Raw genomic sequence first — 19,359 nt, 5'->3', positions numbered from 1 at the left:
CATATATATTCATGTAACTGAAGCGTATGATTACGTCAGGAGGGACTAGCCCAGTCAGCCTTAATTTGGGCGTTTTCTAATTTTGAATGCTTGTGTTTGCAACTTCAACTTTCTTTTTAATGGAGCTTTTTGTCAGCGATAGGACTGTCTAGTTATTCTGTAGTGAGCTAGTGCCAAAGGGCCATCATGATGCTCTAGTATGCAAGTCCTGAACAGTGATTGCAGTAGTTGTTGCAGTCAGTAAATTATGATGAAATATCTCCATGTCATTTATTTGTGTTGTGTTTGTATATGAGGACTGCAATTCTCTTAAACCTCGGCTACTTCAGAGGAGGAGAGTGAATTAACATGGATGAATGAGGGGCTGTCTAACTAATGGACTTTCAATATAGTTAATGCCCAGCAACGAATTCAACATTGCTTCGGATAACAGAAGAGTTTTGGTTTTTTAAATAATCAGGGTTTGGTAATTGAAATTCACTGATATGAGAATATTTTTCACATAGATGTTTACTCTTTTGTTTAATATACAGCGAGCTATTAATTATTGAGAAGATACAGGTAATGGCTCTTTCCTGATGTACGGTAAAAAAGCAAAGGATCAAGATTTGATTCATATCAGTGTATTTTTCTAAACATTGCCTTGTGATGGGGTAAGGGGAGATAAAAGTGCAGCTCTGCAGAGAATTGCCAGAGCTCATAAACACTTTTTTTCCCTCTTTCATTTCTTGACAACTGCAGCAGCAGAGACAATATCCAGGACTGTACAGAGAGTAACCGCTGCGGTAGCACCCCTGGTGTGTTTACCCAGCGCTCTGCACTGGCAGTAAACGTTCCAAACCCAGCAGGAGACAGCCCTGAGCACCCTGCTGTTGCTGACCCTGCTCTGAGCCGGACAGGAGGATCTCCGGAGGTCCCTTCCCACCTCAGCCATGCCGTGCCGAGACGGGCCAGTGGCCGGGGCGCCAGGTTGGCCCATCTCAGGCGCGTCCCCACAGGCTGCCCAGGGGCCGGCGGTGAGGCAGTGCCGCAGAAGAGCCCCCGGCTGGTGGGACACGGGGTTTGTGGCTCCTCCGAGGTGGCTCCCTGAGACTGGTTTAGGCTGGACCACCACTTTGAGGGAGGCAAAGGGATGCCTCAGCAGGCCCAAGTGCTCTCCTGGATTGGGAGCCTCAGGGGACTATTCGCGCTGCCTGTCTTTGGGCACTAAACTTCAGTGCAGGAAGCTTTTCCCCTATCTTGTCTGCCGAGGGAGATTAGCTCAGGCAGAAGGTGACCCAGAGTATCCAGGCTGGATTCCTGCTCTGAATCATCTCCTAGGACATCTCCCCATTGGTTGTAAAGGCAGCATGCCAATACTGAAGGAGCAACTTCCCTACATTTTGTACCTAAAGATGTCAATGCACCTTCATTTTTAAGGTTATAGTTAATAGATGAGCATTTACAAACTATTACAGGAGAAAATTATTGGTCAAATTTCTGTGGCCAACCCAAGGACAAAAAGTGGGCTGAATGGCATACAGGTGAATACAGAATTTGTTGCTCTTCCATGGTAAGCACACTGACCATCTTCTCCTGCTTGAAGCCTTTAATGTTAGCACAGGGGCGAAGGCTCTCCTCCTAAGTAGAGATTTTTTGGGGGAGAGAGAGAGACGGGGGTTCAAAGCAATTTATTAAACTGAGTTACCACAAATATGTGGCCTTTTTACATGCCAATTTTCAGGTTAGCAATCTGTAAAAATACTCACTCTGCTGAATATTTTAAAGTATGCAATAAAACAGTGTTTTATGGAAGAGAACAAGGGAATGTGTGTGAGCCTGTCAGATTTCAGTGAGCCAAAATGTTCATCATCATTTTATCACAGGGTATCAATATGAGGAGCGACAATTACCTGTGATCAGTGGGGCTTGAACCTGCTTCCACCAATAGATGCCTTTTTAATCTCTATGGGCTGCACTTTTGCCTCACAGTTTTAGGCAACAGCCTTCTGTGAAGTTTTTGTGGAAGGTGTGAGGTTTGACAGGCCCTGATTCAGTAGCGATTTTAATGGTCTATGTAACTTTTTCCCATTAGTCCCAGAGGTCTTAGACTGTAGAAGTCTTCATTTTTTTTCCACGGAAAGATGTCTACGTGAGCGGGGGTTATTATGAAGTTTCGTTTAGTACTGCTGTCTCTCGCATGCGTGCTTGTGGCTGCTGGACCGAATGGAGAAGCGCTGAGCTCTCCCTGCCTCTTGCTTGGCGGGGGTTAAAGAAGTTTCTTTCCTCTATCCCATTAGTGATTTTAAAAAGAAAAAAAAAAAGAGTAGGGACATTACTGTTCCTGATTTCTCCTCCTCTGACAGCTTGGCCAAGGGTTTCAAAAGCAGCTGAAGTAAAACAGGAAGACAGGAAGATACACAGACAGCATGATATAAACTTTGTTTCTCTAGGAAACTAGGCTAAAAAAAGTTCCCAGGCCTCTTAGTAACACCATAAACATTGGGAATATGATTTAAGTCTCCACTGTGAGCTCAGGAACAAAATGGAATGGATCCCCCATGTGCTGATTATTTTTAAAATGCTCAGAAGCTCCAGTTCGGTTTTATAATTATTTGGTGACTTGCTCCCAGTGCTGAAAGTTTGACTCTGAGGTCTTATAAATATATTGCCTGTTAGAGGTCCCTTAGGTGATCATAATGGAGAAACCTGGAGTTAGTTACCTTCGTTATGGTATCCCAGTGCTATCCCAGCATTTGTAGGGATTGCTTCTATTATTCCCGTGAATGATGGGAGATCCCACCTCCCCATTACGAGCTGTGCTTGAGTGAATGTGTCTGAGAGCAATTTGCTCTAATTGACTGTTACGTATGATGCCCTTATAAAAAATGCTCAAAAAATCCAGATGGAAAAAGAAAGGTCCCTTGATCCAACCAAACTGGTGAGAGAATAGCAAAGGGCAGCAGAGCAGAGCTGCCTTTGCAGGGCAGAGCGCAGGGCTGTCCTTCCGTCCGTCCTTCCACGCCCCTGGCGCTGGATGCGCCCTCTTGCTCTGTTTTTATCAGGTAGGCACTGAAAAGGGCAGTGCCAAAGAACTTGACGTGTCCTAGTAAAAAGAGTTTTATCAAACCGTGTGGAGCAACCTGAAGCTGAAATCTATTTCCCTTCCTTTATTTCAAGCCCATTGCTGGGAACTTTTCAAGATTTCTTCCCAAGAGATTTTAAGACTCTTCTCAGAACAGGTGCAGCCTGGGGGATGACGGCGGCAATGCACGAATCCTCCTGGGAGTAATTACGCTTCCTTTCCCCTTCCCCTTGTCTGCTGCATCTATCTGGTAGCGCTTCTGCCAGGAGCTGTGCGCAAACGTTAACTTTAATCCATTCAGTAGAGGGAGTCAGATGCTAAAATCTAAGCATGTGTGCTAGCCCCTCCAGGATCAGGACCTTGTATTGGGATGCAGGAGCAGAAACACTTGATTCTTTGCTGTCCACTTAACCCGGAGATGGGGGTGTACGGGGGTGTCTTGGTCTCAGCTGAGCTGTCTAAACTCTGTTGTAATGATAAAACCACAGCAGCAACAATAGCAATATAATTAACCAAGTCATCGTGCCAATGCTCTTCAACACTGCCTTGCGGGATCCGTCTCAGTGAGCGGGTTATCTTTCTCTGCATCTGTGTAGTCCCTGGCCTTTCTGGTGGACATCATTTGCAGCAGTGCTGGCTGGCACTTAGTTGGAGGAATGTTTGTTTCCATTTTGTAATAAATTTTCCTCTCTTGTGTCCATGGAGATCTGGTACCATAGTACTGCTTGTGGGCATTAGCTCCCACTTGTTTTCTAAGGAGGAAAGGGGGGACTCATCTAGGGAATGGTAGGGGCTTGGCACACAGAAGCACGTAAGGAGTTGTGCCTCCCAGACTTGGCGTGTCTCTTCGAAAAACAGGATGTTACACAAATACCCGATGTGAATTTGCCGTAAGGATCTCCTTAAATTGTAAAAACAACTGTGCACCCCCCCCCCCCAGCATCTCAAGGGCTTTTTCTGAAAAAAACCCCAACCTGGAGAACCTTGAACGGCCGGTGTGGGCCATGGCTGGTGCCTGAGAGCAGAGGGCAGGGATGGCAGGCGGCCCCTGCCCAGCTAAGGGAAACCTTGGGAGAAGCAACTCAAGCATTTGCTCTTCAGATTAGTCCGGTGGGCGGTGGGGGGGAAGGGGAGAGCAGCGAAATCTTTCGCACGGTCCTTCTAGCCGATCAGCAGAGAAGCGAAAGTCAGCAGCATGTGCTAAAATGATGCCTGTGGTGTGGAGTATGTCGTGAGAGGTCAGGGATGGTAGCGACTTCGGAGTCAGACACGAGGGGTGCCTGAAACTGGTGCCTGAAATCTGGCCTATATGACTTCTCCTGTCTTACCTCAATTATTTGATTAGGAATCTTGGAACCAAGAAACACTGTGGGATGCAAAAATCTGCTTTGAACGTTCATTCTGAGAGTGGTAATTGAGTTTTAAATATTTATGGCAGAACCTAGAGTTGTACTAGTGAATGCACTATAGACTCTCCCCAGTGGTAAGCCTGGCTTGCTGGAGACCCTGCTCTGCAAATAGTCCCATTGCAGAGCAGAGAGGGGAGAAGAAAGGGGAGGAAACCAAGTAGACTTTTGTGAAAATGATTTATTTTGCCGATTATAGAGCTCTTCCTCCTCCACAGGCAACGCTTTCAGTGTGGAGCTGCAGAGGCTGGGGAGGAGAGGGCTTTTCTAACCAAAACCAGCACCGAGATAACCTACAGGTCTGCTTTCACACTGCTTGCAACTGTTTGCCCCAAAACAATGCTGGCTCTGCAGAAAGACAGGCAACGAGGAGCAGAAAGACGCTTGTCTGCCCTTGCCATTTGTAGCTCTTGCTGCTTGCCATTACCGATCCCATGTGAGACACTAGGAGGTACATATGCATTTTTTCTTTTACTGCTGATGTAAATAGGATTATTTTCTCTGCAGGCAGCGCAGAAACGAGTCCATGGTCCTGTGCTCTCTAGCAGGCACCGGCCTTGGTGCAGTGAATAAAAGGGAGGCCTTATTCCCTAGCCCAGCCCCGGGTCTGCTGCGATAAGACAACACGCCACACGTCCCCGTTACTTACTTTTAATGTGCACCAGTAACACAGCTCTAAGCCTCCAGCTGGGATTGAAGGTCTTCAAGGCTCAAGGCACCAGCTACCTGGAGCCTGAGAACCTGCCGTGCCCGGGGTCTTCGACAGCCCCGCGCACCTCGTGGAGGCGGCTCTGGTGGCTGCAGTTAGTTATCCCTCACCCGGGGCAGTTATCCCTCACCCGGCGCCGAGAGGCAGAACGAGCTGCGTCTCCCCACGGCAGAGCCCTGCCCAAGCACCGAGGACCCCCCCCCCCCCCGCCTCCCGGCGCTGCGTTCCCCCTCCCCGCCCGCCCGCCGCGGCCGGCCCGGGGTGGGGCTCACCGGGGTCCGGGGCGGCTCCGGCGCTCCCCGCCACCGCCTACGGCCCCGCCTCGGCCCCGCACCCCGGCGGGGCGGAGGAGCGGGAACGGGGGGGGGGGGCGGCGCCGGCTGCCGGGGCGAGGGCGCCGGCTGCGGCGGGCGCGGGGCTGCCACCCCGCGGGCAGGCACGGCGGCGGCGGCGGATGGCGGCAAGGTCAGTGGGCGCCCGCTCTCCGTCGGCGGGGCTCCCCTCCCGGCCTGCCCCCCTCGGCGGCGGCGGCGGTGGTGGGGGGCGGCAGGCGATGCTGGAGTGCGGTAGATCCAGCGGCGGGGGAGGCTTTCCTTCCCCCCCCCCCCCTAATTCCCGGCGGGGAGCGGGGCCGCCGCGGATGCCCCCCGCCCCGCCTCCCTCCTCCCTCCCTGCCGCCCGGGCGAGGGGGAGCCGCGGGTTTCGTAACCGCCTGCCCTGCCCGGCCCCGCCGCGCACGGCTCGCTGCGGGCACAGCGCGGATCGGGATCGGGCTCCGCCGCTTCCCGCCGCCCGGCGCTCTTCCCCCCCCCCCCCCGCCCCCGCGGCGCCCGTTCGTCCCCCCCCACCCTCCGGCGGTGGAGGGCGAAGGCAGGCGCGATGCGAGGTGCAGGTGATCCGCCGAAACGCGCGCGGGGCCGCCCGCTCCCCCCCGCCGCCGCGTCCCGGGAGGGTGGCGGGGCGCGAAGGTTACTTTGAAAGCCGGCGGGGTTGCGCCTGCATCGCGGCGGCGGCGTGGGTTCGAGCGGAGGAGGGTTATCCGTGGGCTTCGTGAGCGAGTAAATCCGGCTAACTTAGAGACGGGGCTGGGGGGGGTCCTTTGTTTCTGTTGGGGGCTTGGGGTCGGGTTGGGGTTTGGGTTTGGGTTTTTTTTTTCCGGTTGATTTCCCCTCCCTGCCTTACGCTGGCAGTTAGCGGAGAAAATATGCGGTAACTCGGGTGCTGTCAGTAAGTGCTCGACGTCTCGCCGGGTTTTTAGCGAGCGGCTTTAATTTTGGTAAGCAGGCGAGAGGAGAGGCGTGAAGCCCCCCCGCCCGGCCCGGGTCCCCGCTCTGCAGAGCGGCGGCGTTCGGAGTTTGTTCCGGCGTTAGCTGCAGCCTCCCGGCTGAGGTCGAGCTGCAAAAACGGGATTTCCGAACCCTGCCGACATCCATCACCCCAGCGCTTTGTTCCGACACGCCGTCCGGTGGAGGGACTTCTTCGGAAACAGCTCTCTGCCTCCTCCGAAATGTGGATATGCTTAAGATGTGTGCACCGGGCTGTTAGCTGGGGAGGCGTTAAGGGGGTGTGTTTGTGTAATAGGTGTCTGAAAAAGAAAAAAAAAAAGAAGAAAGCAAACAGGCTTTTGATAAGGTCCCATTAATTGAACTATAAACATAGTCGTTCCTCTGTTCTTATTTCCTCGCTGAAACTCTTTTCCTCCTTCTCACCGATACGGTCTGTGGTTTGTTTGTTTTTTTTTTTTTATAGTACGTTTCAGAGATCTTTCCTTTTGATGCAGCTTTGCTCAGGGTTTGGGTCTGATTGAGGCCGTTGGAAAAGATTTGTAACCTTCCAACTTCTGATGTATATGAAGGTCCTGTTTCTAGCCTTTCTGCACCCAGGCTGGGGTCACAGGCCTTTTGGAAATGCCCACCGAGTCTGAACTAATGCAGAGCTCACAGGATGGTAATAGTAGCCATTTAGGAAAAAACCTTCTGCTGGAAACGCTGTTCTTGGCTATGTAACGGTGCGCAACTGGATTTCAGCTTCTTGTTTATTGCGTGAAAGGCAAAACATAAAAGTAGCCCTGGCCGAGGACTACGGAGCTGGGACAGCCTTGTGCCATTGCTGTCCGTGGCACTGGTGGCACTGGTGTGCCTGTGACTGTCGGGACAGGGCTCTGTGGAAAATTCCTGCCACGCACATGCTATTGTTGGCAATATAGTTAAAAAGCCCAAACCTCTGGTTCAAACCTGTAAGGTCTGTCAGAGGGTTTGGACAGCTTGCCGGGTATGTGGAGACAAATGAAAAAGATGCTTTCTGCTGCTTGTCTGGGGGGAGGAAAGTTGGTTGGGCCACACCTGATGGAAGTCTTAAGACGCTTGTTATGAAGTCTCTTTGGGAGCACTGGACAGTGCTGTGGAATATCCAGATTAGAAATGACAGCAGGACAATAAATATTATTTCTGCCTTAATATAGTGTGTTTAAATTATACATGCAAATGCAATAACTCAGAACGAGCCGCTCATCCAAAGGTGTGCTATGGCTTAGCAGAGCACGCAGGGAACAGGCAGGTAGATGCTTCTGGGTGCTGCTCACCCTTCCCCAGGTGACTCACTTGGGCCTCCAGCTTTGCCAAAATCCCTGGGTATGTTTTTGTTGTACCTGTTCCTGGCTCCAGTTCAGGATTCTTCACCTTGACCCCTTGGTGAACTGGAGCAGGATCTCCTTCAGCCACAGTCTGACAGAGGCTTCAGCACAGTTTTAACTTTAGTCATGCGTGTTGTCCCAGCGAAATTAAGGAGGGATGCTCACAAGCAAGCTTGCACGCAAAGGTTAAGCTCAGGGCTGCCTCTCTCTCGCAAGCTTTCCAGGGTGTGAACTGCACCCCTTTTTTACTTGCACGGTGCTGAGAACAAATGCCGTATCGTGTTTGGGCTCAGTACAGAATAGCTGACCTTACTTGGGACCAATACCCACAGAGTAGGAGCCATGGTGCTTCTCTGCTGGAGATTTGTGGAGGATTAGTTTGCACTTGGGACCTGAAGTCTTGCTGGAAGCTAATGAAGCTTATACTCTTAAATGCTCAAGCCATCCTTTCGAGCAGAATTTAGTTTTCTAAGTCAGTGAAGTATTTTTCAGACTGTGACCCCAATCGGTTGGTGGTACCTGGAGGATACAGGTCTAGAGGGATGTATGTGATCTAGGTGATACCCCGATCAGTTGGCATGACTCTACCAAAGACCTGGTGATTTGCGGGTTTGACCACACGGCCGTTGACTTTGGGACCCGGCCTTTTAAAAGGGTGGTCTCACATTGCCTTCGGTATACCTGTATTTATTTGTCAGCCAGTTCTGCAGCCCTTCCGCGCATCAAGTAGCAGTTGTTCAGGCAAGTAATTCCACTGGCTTGAGCGTGGTTATTCAGCTGAGTAAATGGTGTGTAATCCGAGTTCAAGGTAGTGGGTTTTGGGCGTGAGTGCTCTCTTTTTGTGGGGAATGTGGGAAACTAATTCCCAGAGCCTGGGATCCTGGCATGCCTTAAATTCTCTCCTGTTCTTACGCTTTGCCTCTATCTGGTGGGTGGGTGGGCTGGAAGTGAGATGGGAGGCTGGACTTTCCTCCCTTTTACAGTAAGCAGCTCTTCCAGAGAAATTCCACAGCTGTTTCTGAGTCTGTCCAGAGTTGTCTGCTTGCTTTGCCAATGCTGTTTTCTACACAGATAGCTTTTCTGTTGCTGGGCTGGGCTCTGCGAAGGGAGAAGAGGAGCCCTTGGAACCGATGTAGCTCTGTAGCAGAGTCTGTCAAACCGAGTGGCATTAGAGGAAACCCTTCCAGCCCTCATCAGCACAAGCTAATTGTGCAGCATCTCCCCATGTCCTAGGCTGGCAAGGGCTCAGCATTTGCTCATCGGACCGCAGCAGAGTTGACCCCTGCCTCAAAGGCACCCTCTTGGTGCAGGTGGCCAAGCGCCAGCAGCGTGGGCTGAGGGACGCTGGGGATGGCAAGGAGAGAGATGCTGAAATCTCTGGGATGAGATCACCTCCAGGGCTGGGGCTTGTGAAGGAGAGAGGAGCCCCAGCAGCTTCCACACTTAGAGCTGAGCAATAGTCCTTCAGCCCTGACGAGGCATTTCACCCCTTCCAGGTGCAAATGACTGTCCTTGTCTTCCTGCTGCAGAAATTACCCCTTCAGGGTAACCTTCAGATGTAAATGAGTTTGTTATTTGCCCCTTCCTGCTCCAAATGCATAAAAGCGTTACAGAGCTTAACTGCAGTGTGGGATGTGCAGCTCGCAGGCTTGATCGAGCAAGGTGTCGTTTCCTGGGACGTAGCAGAACGTGGAAACGCCACTAATGCAACGCACCATAGTTTTCATCTGGCTTTATTTTATTTCATTTTAACTTAGTTTCCCCAGGAAATGAGTGCCGTCTCTCTCCTGCCCTTTGTGTTTGGCCAGTTTCAATCAGATTGCACCAACGGTTGGCAGTCTTGGAAGATCATTAATTTCCCACTTGTTTTTTGTTAAGATTAGTGGCCGGCTTGGAAGTCTTTGAAGCAGAGAGACTCTGAAGAAAAGGAGACTGTTTTCAGCTATTCTCCATCCTGCCTGGTAGCAGCTGCCCAGCCAGGCATTGCACGTGTGGTGGTCAAACATGCAGCACCTTCGTAGCCCTGGCCACCTCGCGAGGTGTGTGTGGTCTCCAAGGCAGGGGTGGCGTGGGGTAACATCGGAGGGAGCTGTAGTGGCTGTGACGGAGGGGCAGGAGGGCAGAGGGTACAGATCTCCGGCAGACGGGGCCTGTTTGTTACGCCTCCTCGCAGTGCGGCTACCCTTTTGTTTGTCAAGCTAAAGCCACTTTGATTTAGGAAGGCTGGCAGGCTGACAGCCATAGCTTGGAGACGGCTTTCCTTGACCTCCAGGACACCTTGGGCTGAACAGAGGTGAGCGTCAGAGCAGACGGGAACGTGCGGCCCGGGCAGGACTTACGCAGAGGTGTGTGTGTGCGCAAACTGCACGTGTGCAATGGCAGCCTGATTATCTGGGTGTTCACTGGTGTCATCCTGTTGAATTCAGTGATAATTTGAGAGCGATGAAAAGATGACGTTCAGCGCCGTACGTTCCTCCCAAAATAGCTTCCATGAGTGAATACAATCTCTGATTCCCACGCAGCTCCCTCCCCACAGTTACTTTAGGCAGGTGTGTACTTGGCCTGATGCAGCGCTGTGAGATGTCAGGGACGTGCTTCTGTACTGCTAAGTGCCCCGGTGTAGGTGCAGCTGGTCTGGCGTGGGTGTCTTGGGTAGTCTGCCTTGGAAATCTGGGCAAAACTATACTAGGCAAAGAAGTCTTACCCTCACCCAGGCTGTGCCTGTGCTAGACAGCTTTTCAGTATAGCTGTGCTGGGTGCGGTGGGCACGTGTCTTCCAGACCAGGACGGAAGGAAAAGATAGGCATCTGTTCAGGCAGCGACATAAGAAATAGGAGCGTCAGGGTGTCGAGGAGCATATGTGGGATGAACATGCAGTTCCTCAGCCAGTACATGTTTTGCTACCCTCTCTGTTGCTCCTGGTCTTCAGGCAATACATGCCTGTTGTCCTGGGGCGTAGAGCGTGACTCTTCAGAGATCACCAGTGTCACTCTCTAATGTCGAAATATTAAGTGTCACTTTGGAGGGCCGAGCTGAATCTCAAACACCCGTATGCTGCTCCTTTTCAGACAGCCTGTGATGCAGCTAAGATCAGATGCATCTGTCAAGGTGAGATGAAGGGAGGAACTGTGTAGCTGGCTCTCCATCATGGGTTACGGCGGATGCGGAGCACCAAGCCGTGCCAACAGGACAAAGGGGGACGCTGTTTCCCTCCACACAAACTCTGCCTGCCAGGGACAGGGCTGGGCACCTCTGGCATCCGAATGTAAATCTCTACGCTATTAGAGATGCGGCACTTTGTGAAGGAGAATGTCTCTTGCTTCCCGTCCTTTCCCCTCCACGGGTACCAACTCGTACCACTGGCAGTGTGGCACAGCAGATGACCGTGGTGGCTAAGAATGGGCTCTTGGGCTTGGACCAGGCATCCCGTGCAGGTCCCTCCTCTGACAGTGCTGGCCACCCAGGCGTCGGTGGGAGAAATCCTGAAACAGGCGCTCGCGGGGTAAAACGTTGCTGCTGTAACATTGCTGCCTGTTCTTGTTAACTGTGTCGTGCCAACTATATATTTAGTGATGGTGTAGTGCTTTCTCTTGTTAGGTTTGAAACCAAACCGAGTGGGTTGCATGCCAAGAGGGAAGGATTGCAATGTTTCCACCACGACGACGGACTTTTCCACAGTGGAGCTCTTCCAGAAGATGGGCACTGGAGAGAGCTGGTGTGGCCTGAGTGCCTGGGACACTGCAGGCTCTGACTGGCTGCACCTCAGGGACTTGATAGCTCTGGGTTTTGCAGGCTCTGCTCTCTGAGGATGGGGAAAGATGGAAGTGAAGCTTGCTTTGTTAGGAACAAAAGAGCATGTAAAGCTTGTGGTAGTAGCTGCCGGCACCCGTTAGACAAGGTAAAAATACTACTTAAAAGAAAGGGGTGTGTATGTGTTTACAAATGGGGGCATACAAAGACAAATAAGACGTTTTAAAAAGCACGGAGCCCACATAGCGAGCATGCTGTCAGCCACACTGCCTCTTGCCAGCTAATATCATCCACAAATAAAACAAGTTAGGTTGTTGCTATTGCAGCTGCTTTCCCTCATGAAGCAGGGTGAGCCAGCCTCATCTGACTCTGAGAAACGCGTTGGCAATTTGTCTGAAGTCCGAGGCACGCAGGGTAATTTACTTAAAAAACCCAATATAACAGTTACCATCCAGGATGAACACGTACAACCATAACGTTTGCTTGCAGTTGTATTTTCTATGACACACTCTCAGAAGTTGCTCGTTGGCTGCATTCACCAGCAAACACAGCCTGGAGGTGGTCGGCTTCTTCCCTGACCTGCAGTTAACAGCCATAATTATACTCAAACAAGTTTTAATGTGGGAGGTAGGAGGGATTCAGTGGCTTGGGCAGAAGGCTGTCGGTGGGGTCATTTGGGATCCAGGCCTTGGGAGCTTTCCTTCGACCTTGGGCAAAGCACATCAGCTGCTTAGTGCCTCTGCTCTTTAAATCTGATCCGTTACAATTTGTTTCAGAGCAATTGATTGATATTGGTCTTGGTTTCCTCCTCTGAAGCAACCCCAAAATCCCCAAATATTTGTGCATGGAATTGAACTTTAAATATAAAGTCTCCCTCTCTCCTCCCTGCTCTTCACCTCAGATAAAGGTGGAAGAAAAAGAGTCATTCAACAGCTGGAGGCATCAATCACGCTGGGAGCAGTCTGCCAGTTGTTCCACACGTTATTAATGATGAAAAGATATAAACATATGAGCTCATAATTATGTTGCGTTTCAATTACTTACAAAATAATGACATTAGGAGAACAATGGGGTTACAAAATCAGGCGGGCGAAAGCAAGGAAGTGCCAGGACTGACGTTGCATAGCTCCCCTTTGCATCTGCATTATGATACAATCTTTAATTCTATAATTGCATCATTTTTTCCCTTTCACAGAGTCCCTCTTTCAGTGGATAGGTAATTACTGCATAATTCATTTTCTCCTCCCCACATTTACTTTCTGCATGTGTCTCCACATCTATTTATTTTACACCCCACCCAAACCTTGAACTGAGCAGTGCTGCTAATTCCCTCCCAGGGGCTTTGCGGGTGGGGAAGTTCTTATTATTGCAGCGTCTCAGGTACGGGTACTGTCTTCGTTTTCATAGCTGAGGAATAGAGGCAAAGAGCAAATAAAGCTCAAATAATTGAAACGCCTTCAGTTTTGGCTGCCTCAAAGAGATACTTGGGGATGATTTTATTTTTCACTCACCCCAGAATACCTGGCATGATGTAGCAGTTCATCTGCTGGAAGCACAAGGGTGAGTGACCTCAGCTGTGTCTCGGCACTCTCGCAGGTTAGCCCTAGATGTCTTGGCTTTGCAGAAGGTGGGGACCCCCATCGAGGGTCACCTGAAGACAAACTGCTTTTAGGGACTTACTGAGCATTTTACAAAGACTGTGGAGCCAAGAAAGATGTAATTCCTGCCTGCAGGTGGGTATGTCCAACTTCCTCAAGTAAGGTGGTCGTCTCTTTTTCTTCTTGCGTTGCCTCATTCGCTAATCTTCCTGACCTCCACTGAGTGAGGCAGGGTTTGAGAGACAGCGCTCGCTTTTATCACGCAACCACATCTTTTTCCCAAAACAGTTGATTTCCAGGGCACAAATGACTGGAGACAGAATCAGTGCAGATGTATACAGGAGCTGGGTGACGGTTGTATGGGCAGTCTTCATTATGATACTTCTGAATTTTGGAGTGTGGAAGTTTGCAGTCTTTGTATTAAAAATTTAACATAGCTAGGTTTAAACATCATTTTATAACTGTACAAAAGGAAAAGGGAAAGAGAAATAAAAATTGCTCCTGTCACATGAATCTGCAGTGACCCGGGTCATCCAGAGGGCGTAGACCTTTGGGCTGTAGCATTGATTTCCAACCCATGAGATGATGGCCTGCTTAAGAGCACTGTTTGGCTGTGGATCGTGGGAGTTGCCAGAGTGGGGTGACATGCTCAGCAGGTCATCTGCTGCTGTGTTTGGGGTTTTGCAGCCCAGAGCCAAGATACCCTCAGATCCCCTTTAAGGATGGGGTGGGCAGAGCTCTGGTGCTTCCCGAGTCCTCTCTGACTTGCCTGTGTCTGTCCTGCTCTTCCCTCTGTGGCAGCCTGGCTTCTCATCCCCTTAAACTCACCCTCCCCAGCTCCCTCTCCTTCCCCTCCATTCCTGTGCATCCCTAACAAATGCCACCTGCTTCTCCGATTGCTTTCTGGTACCATCGCTCCGGCCCATCTTTCGTTACTACCAGTGCCACCTATGATTTTCCAGAGGTCCCAGATCTAGACAGGGTTGTGTGCAATCTTGAGTCCAGTTTAGATCTGTAACTTTTGCTTGTTCAAACTGTATGTAAAGGCCAGCCCAATACCTTTGAATGAAGCATTTTAGGGGATTCACCTTCCTTACTTCTAGTCCAGAGCCATTACTGTGGGCATCCTCCGAGATCAGGCAATGGCTAAACGGCTGCTTTCAGCCAACCCTATAAAAACAATTTACATCTAAAGAATATGCTGCATTCTGCCCTGTTTCTCAGTGTTTTGTTGTATGCAGTCTTGCTTGGCCCCACCTACCTTCTACAGTTAAGCCTAGGTGGACATGCCATTTGATGGGGTTGAATATGAGACTGAAATTACATTAGTTCATAGAAGAGTGCAGAAGACTGGCAGCTCGTCCTTTTTTTTGTTTTCTGGGAATGAATAGATACATGATAGTGCAAGCAAGAGTGTGCAGGTTTTAGAGGCTGGGCTTCCAGCTGAAATGCAAGTTGGTGCAACTCAGCCGCTTCCCGGAGAAGTGATGTCTGTAGTCCCAGCAAGCCTTTAGATGCTTTTGGCCTGCATGTCAGTCTTCTGACCAATTTACAGTGAGTTTCTTCCTACAGCTTTGTTCAGGGGAGGGGAGGGCGGTTAGTATAAACCTCATGCTGCAGTAAGAGGACAAAGCAGAAATTTCTGGTTATGTTCAAATGAGCATAACAGTTGGCTTTCTTTATGTACTTTGGGGTTGGTTTTTTTTTTTCTTTTCATTAAACTAGATGAGGAAAAGTAGATGATACCAGCAAAGAAAATACATTTGCCAGCAAAATCCAGTCTTGGAACAGACCAGGCTGACCTGCAATGAAACAGTCGGGATGAGAATGATTTTAAAGTCAGACTTGTGTTCTTGGGAGTTTGTGATATAAATCATGGCCATGATAGATATAAACCACATCAAATTAGATTCATAAAATAATGACAGAACAGAGTGTCTTAAAAAGTTTCAGATGACTCAACAGATTGTGAACCTTTACAAAATAATTAATAAGCCAGATGCTAAAAACTGGCACCGACCAATTCTCCCTGCATTACCACTGTGTGTAAGTCCAACAGCTAGTATTGGAGTACTGAACTTCATGTATTTGAAAAGGAGAGACTACTAAAAGGATCATGGTACTGGTTTTCAGCTCTGGTCTGAAGGCACCTGGGGGCCAAGGACGTTGTCTCATCTGTGAAAGGTAACTGGGAGAAATGGCTTGAATCAGTGGAGAGATCTACACATCTTTCAGAGGGGGAAAAAAGGTTTTGTGAATAAAAAAAAAATTGCACATCACTGGCCTACCCATCTCCAGCCTGGAAGGTGGCAGTGAGCCTGCATGCCTAGGATTTGGTCTCGAGTTTGGGTAGGCTTCAGTTAATCCCTGACACAACCTTGTTCTCTGTATTTTGCGTGTGTGTTTAGAGGTGAGCATGTTTGGGCAGATCTTCAGGCACTGTAAGTTGCCGTAGCTGCCCTGGGAAAGAAGTGGCTCCTCCGTGGGGTGGCCCCCATGCCGGGTATGCCCTGCTGGCCTCCCTCCACCCCTGGTTTGCTTCCCCCTCTCCTCTTCCTCACCGCATCGGTGGTCGGATGCTGAGAGGCAGGGACAGGGCTTCGAAAAAGCTGGCTCAGCAGAGGAGGTGGAGAGCCAGCTGATGCCAGTATTACTATTCTTTCAAAATTGATGGATGAAACGATTATAAAATTGCAGAGGGAAGTGAAACTTAACAGAATCCATGTTTTAATTGCATTCTGGATTTTTTTCAGCAGCCAGCTTCTGAGGTGCAGGACAGATTGAGCATTTTTGTGAGGATGTTGATGTAGACTGCACAAATGTATTGCTTTTAAAGAAAGAAGAAAAAGCTTGGGCCAGTCTGTTTTCCACACTCTGCTCTCAGTCGTCTTCAGTTGTACCGTGTGGTAGCATGCTGTGTCTAGACAGTAAATCAGATCTGAAATACTGTCCAGATGCAGCTAGAGAAAAAAAGAGTCTATTGCAAGCACCTGTGGTGTTGAGGTGCCCAAGCCTGCGAGGGGTATGTAAGTGCTGGACTTGTAATTTCCCGTGTGCCCTTCATCCCTGCGGAGAGGAGTGAGGATGCTGGAGCTGTTTGGCTTGCAGTGACCAGCAGCATGGGTCCATATTTCCTCCACACTACATGCCAGGCTTCTGGCACTGACACCCGCTTGCCTCTAACCTGGTGAAGATCCTTTTTCAGCTGAAGAAGCCCCCATGCTCAGTCTGCGAGTAGCACTCCTAAAGGGATGGCCTGCCTTACAATGGAAGGGTTCTTGCACTTCAGTTTATACCCTTCCTTCTTGTTTTCCTTGTTACTACTCTGGTCACCGCCAGGAGGAATGCCTTCCTGGTCCCTGGGAAGAGTCTGCACTGAATGTCAGGTGCAGACACATGTCGTTAATGAGCAGGGATGGAGGCTGCATGTATGCTGCACCCATTGGGGCTGCTTTTGCCCTGGTTGGCTCCATGGCTGGGCTGTTGTCACTGGTACAGCTCCCTTTGCCTCATGGGTCTGGCTTTTGAACCCCACAGTATGCAGAGATGGTCCAGCAAGTATGCAGTGAAGTGTGCTCATAGGCTCTTCATGAGACAGCGGTTCATTTTTCATTTGATGCCTTTGCCAAATGTCATTCAGTACTTTTTGGTAGGCTGGCTTGCATGCCTAGAATGTCTATGTGCCGTTTTTTGTGGAGTCCTGATAGCCACTGTGGTCAAACGCTGTCCTCTAAGGAGAAGTAGTATATTTAGGTGATCTGCAAAGAAAAGGGGAAGGCTATGACAGCAGGAGAAGAATGGTCATGATTTTAGGCATAATGGATGTTGGTGAACTGGAGGCAGTGGATAGCTAACTTCTAATGAGTGCTATCTTGAAAATACGGCCCAGATGTTTGTGTGCTGCATGAGGTTTTCTCCTGGACGGGTGTTTTGCTTGAGTATGCTTCATCCAGGATTGGACCAACACACTCTCCACCCAATTTTGCTTTTCTTCAGACTTTAACAAAACCAGTTTTCTTTGTAGTATTTTTCCCTAGCCTGCCTTTCCTCTGGGACTGAGAACTTCTCTCCACGGTCTCTTTAACCCAAACATAACTTGCCCTAATTGTGCATGTTTTGAAAAAGTACATGTGTAGGTGGTTTAGTTAAGAGGAGAAAGCATCAGCCTTTTCTCTTGCCCCCTCCTGCTTTCTCCCAAGTCAAAAACTGAAAGGAGACACCTTTCAAGATGTTCCTGTTCAGGAGTGGGCTCTTAATTAAAGTCCCAGTCTTATGAAGTCCTGGCATCTGCAGCAGACGAGTCTTCTGCTCCCATCAGCTGCAGGTGAAGTTGCATAAGAGGAGGTATGCTCAGGGGCTTGGAGGGCTGCTCTGTTTCTAAAAGTGAGTAATTTGGGGTGGAGACGGTCTTCTGCCCGAGTGCTTTAGCGTTCCTGTTTTCTCTACCTCTTTCATGCCTCCGGAAGGATTTCTGGGGTCTGCTCGGGCTGTGAGGAGCAACCCCATTTTCGCCTGCTTATCTCCCTGGGGCAGCAGCTGCAGTCCGAGGGTGAGGTTTAGAAATTAGTTCCTCTTGCTGCGTTTCCTGCTCTGGTGTTGGTTGGTATTTTAATGGCTTGAAGCTAACATTAGGGAGTGTAATGCACCAAAGAGCCAGACTGCTGTGAGAGGAAAAGTTTCTTCCCTTCTCAAAGCTGGTGTCCTCGCAGGCGGTAAAATGGGCTCATGAGATGTGGTTGCAGTCCCTGTGAGTTACAGAGGTGTCTTAGCTAAGCAGGTGGTAAGTAATGAAGGTGAGCGGCAGATCACGATGGCCTTCTGACATCCTAAAGGACCTGAAATCTTTGCGGTGTTTACTCTGAAAATATTCTCTCTGCCTTTCCAGAAGTGCACTGTTTACACAGGCACAAACATTGAGATTTTGCAGTGTACATGCTTGCGTTTTTTTGTGCTTTGGGCACAGCTGGTAATGCTGATAGGAGGATGTTTATTGTACAAACACTTGCTGCTTAGAAGGTAGAAATTTGCTGAGAGTGGCACTGGAAGCCCAGCAATTCTCCCTTCAGCGAAGAAGGGAAGTGCCGACGGCTGAGCTGGGCTCCGCAATGTGTGCGTGTGTGGTCACAGCAGGACCAGGGGTGCTGAAGTGCTGGCGTTGTTATTTGGAATATTTAAATTCATTAAGCCTTTTTTTTCCTAGCAATGTTTTCCAGATATAATTATTTAAAAGTAAACCTGAAATATGCTATTTTGCAGATGCTTGGGAGCCTGTTTTCTTCCTTCGGCCTCGGTAGATCTGTTAGCATCAGTGACTACAGCTACAAGTTGCTTGTCCAGGTATAGCTTGTCTTCGCTTTTGTGGGATCAAGGCCTGTTTGGTATTTTTTGACCTGATTCTCACAGGATTTCCTTTCGTTTGCTGCACTGTTCTGTATGCCAGTTTCCCTGTAAATGTTATGAGAACTGGCAGTATGGGCCTGATACCAAGGGTAAGGGGTTAATACAGATACATTTCTTATTATTTTGGAAGCTCTTGCGATCCACACCTCGCTGGCAGGGTGGTGATGATGTTTCACAGAAGAATGCCTTTCTCATAATTTGAATTCAGAGTGCTCTAACGGGGTCCATCCACAGCCCAGGCATGGCAAGTGATGCACCAGGGCCAGGGTCCATCCAGCAGCAGGAGGCAGGGACAGAGACGGGGCTGGGGACGTGGCTGCAAGCGTGAGCCTGAGGTCCATCCAGGGACGGGGCTGGAGAACAGCACTGCTGCGGCATCGCTGGAGCAGGGAGCGATGGCCCTGGGGGGACTAAAATGAGGTCCCGTTTCTATTTTTTAAGTGCCAATCCAGTGCTGTAGCCATTCTGCTGTGTTGCTTATTCAGCGTTTCATTTTAGGAGGCCTGAAGGTATGCTGCTGTAGCTGAATGACGCTTCCTCCGCGAGATGCCTGCATTTGCAATATCTGGCTGTTTCGTGTGTGCAGAGCTAGGGACAGAAGTGCTCGAGAGCCGTTACGGTAGCTGAGGGGTTGCTTCGTCTCCCGATCCGTGGCTATGCTCAGCAGGCTGCTGCCCGCTGCTGCAAAGAAGCGTGACGTACATAGCGTTGTCACACCGAGGTTTTTTCAGAGGGATGCGGCAGCTTTTGCACCCAGGGCTGTGCAATCTAAGGGCACATTAAGCCAGAGAGACACTTGA

The 19,359-nt window shown here is 49.8% G+C and overlaps 1 protein-coding gene across 4 annotated transcripts in view; it reads left to right on the top strand.

Moving 5' to 3' along the window:
* The first annotated feature begins 5,553 nt into the window (after positions 1-5,553).
* Positions 5,554-19,359, top strand: part of RNF152 (ring finger protein 152) — a 45,630-nt gene continuing 31,824 nt past the window's right edge. Inside the window, exons 1-2 of one of the 4 annotated variants that reach the window (XM_069808937.1) lie at positions 5,554-5,644; positions 18,416-18,496. The gene's annotated coding sequence lies outside the window, so the exon portion shown is untranslated. Of the gene's footprint in view, positions 5,645-6,097; positions 6,238-18,415; positions 18,497-19,359 lie in introns of those variants that run through there. The other 3 variants (XM_069808938.1, XM_069808939.1, XM_069808941.1) reach the window with 3 other exon arrangements.

Source organism: Haliaeetus albicilla, chromosome 21 (assembly GCF_947461875.1).
Source record: "Haliaeetus albicilla chromosome 21, bHalAlb1.1, whole genome shotgun sequence".
Taxonomy (NCBI): Eukaryota; Metazoa; Chordata; class Aves; order Accipitriformes; family Accipitridae; genus Haliaeetus; species Haliaeetus albicilla.
This window is presented reverse-complemented; position numbering and strand designations above follow the sequence as displayed.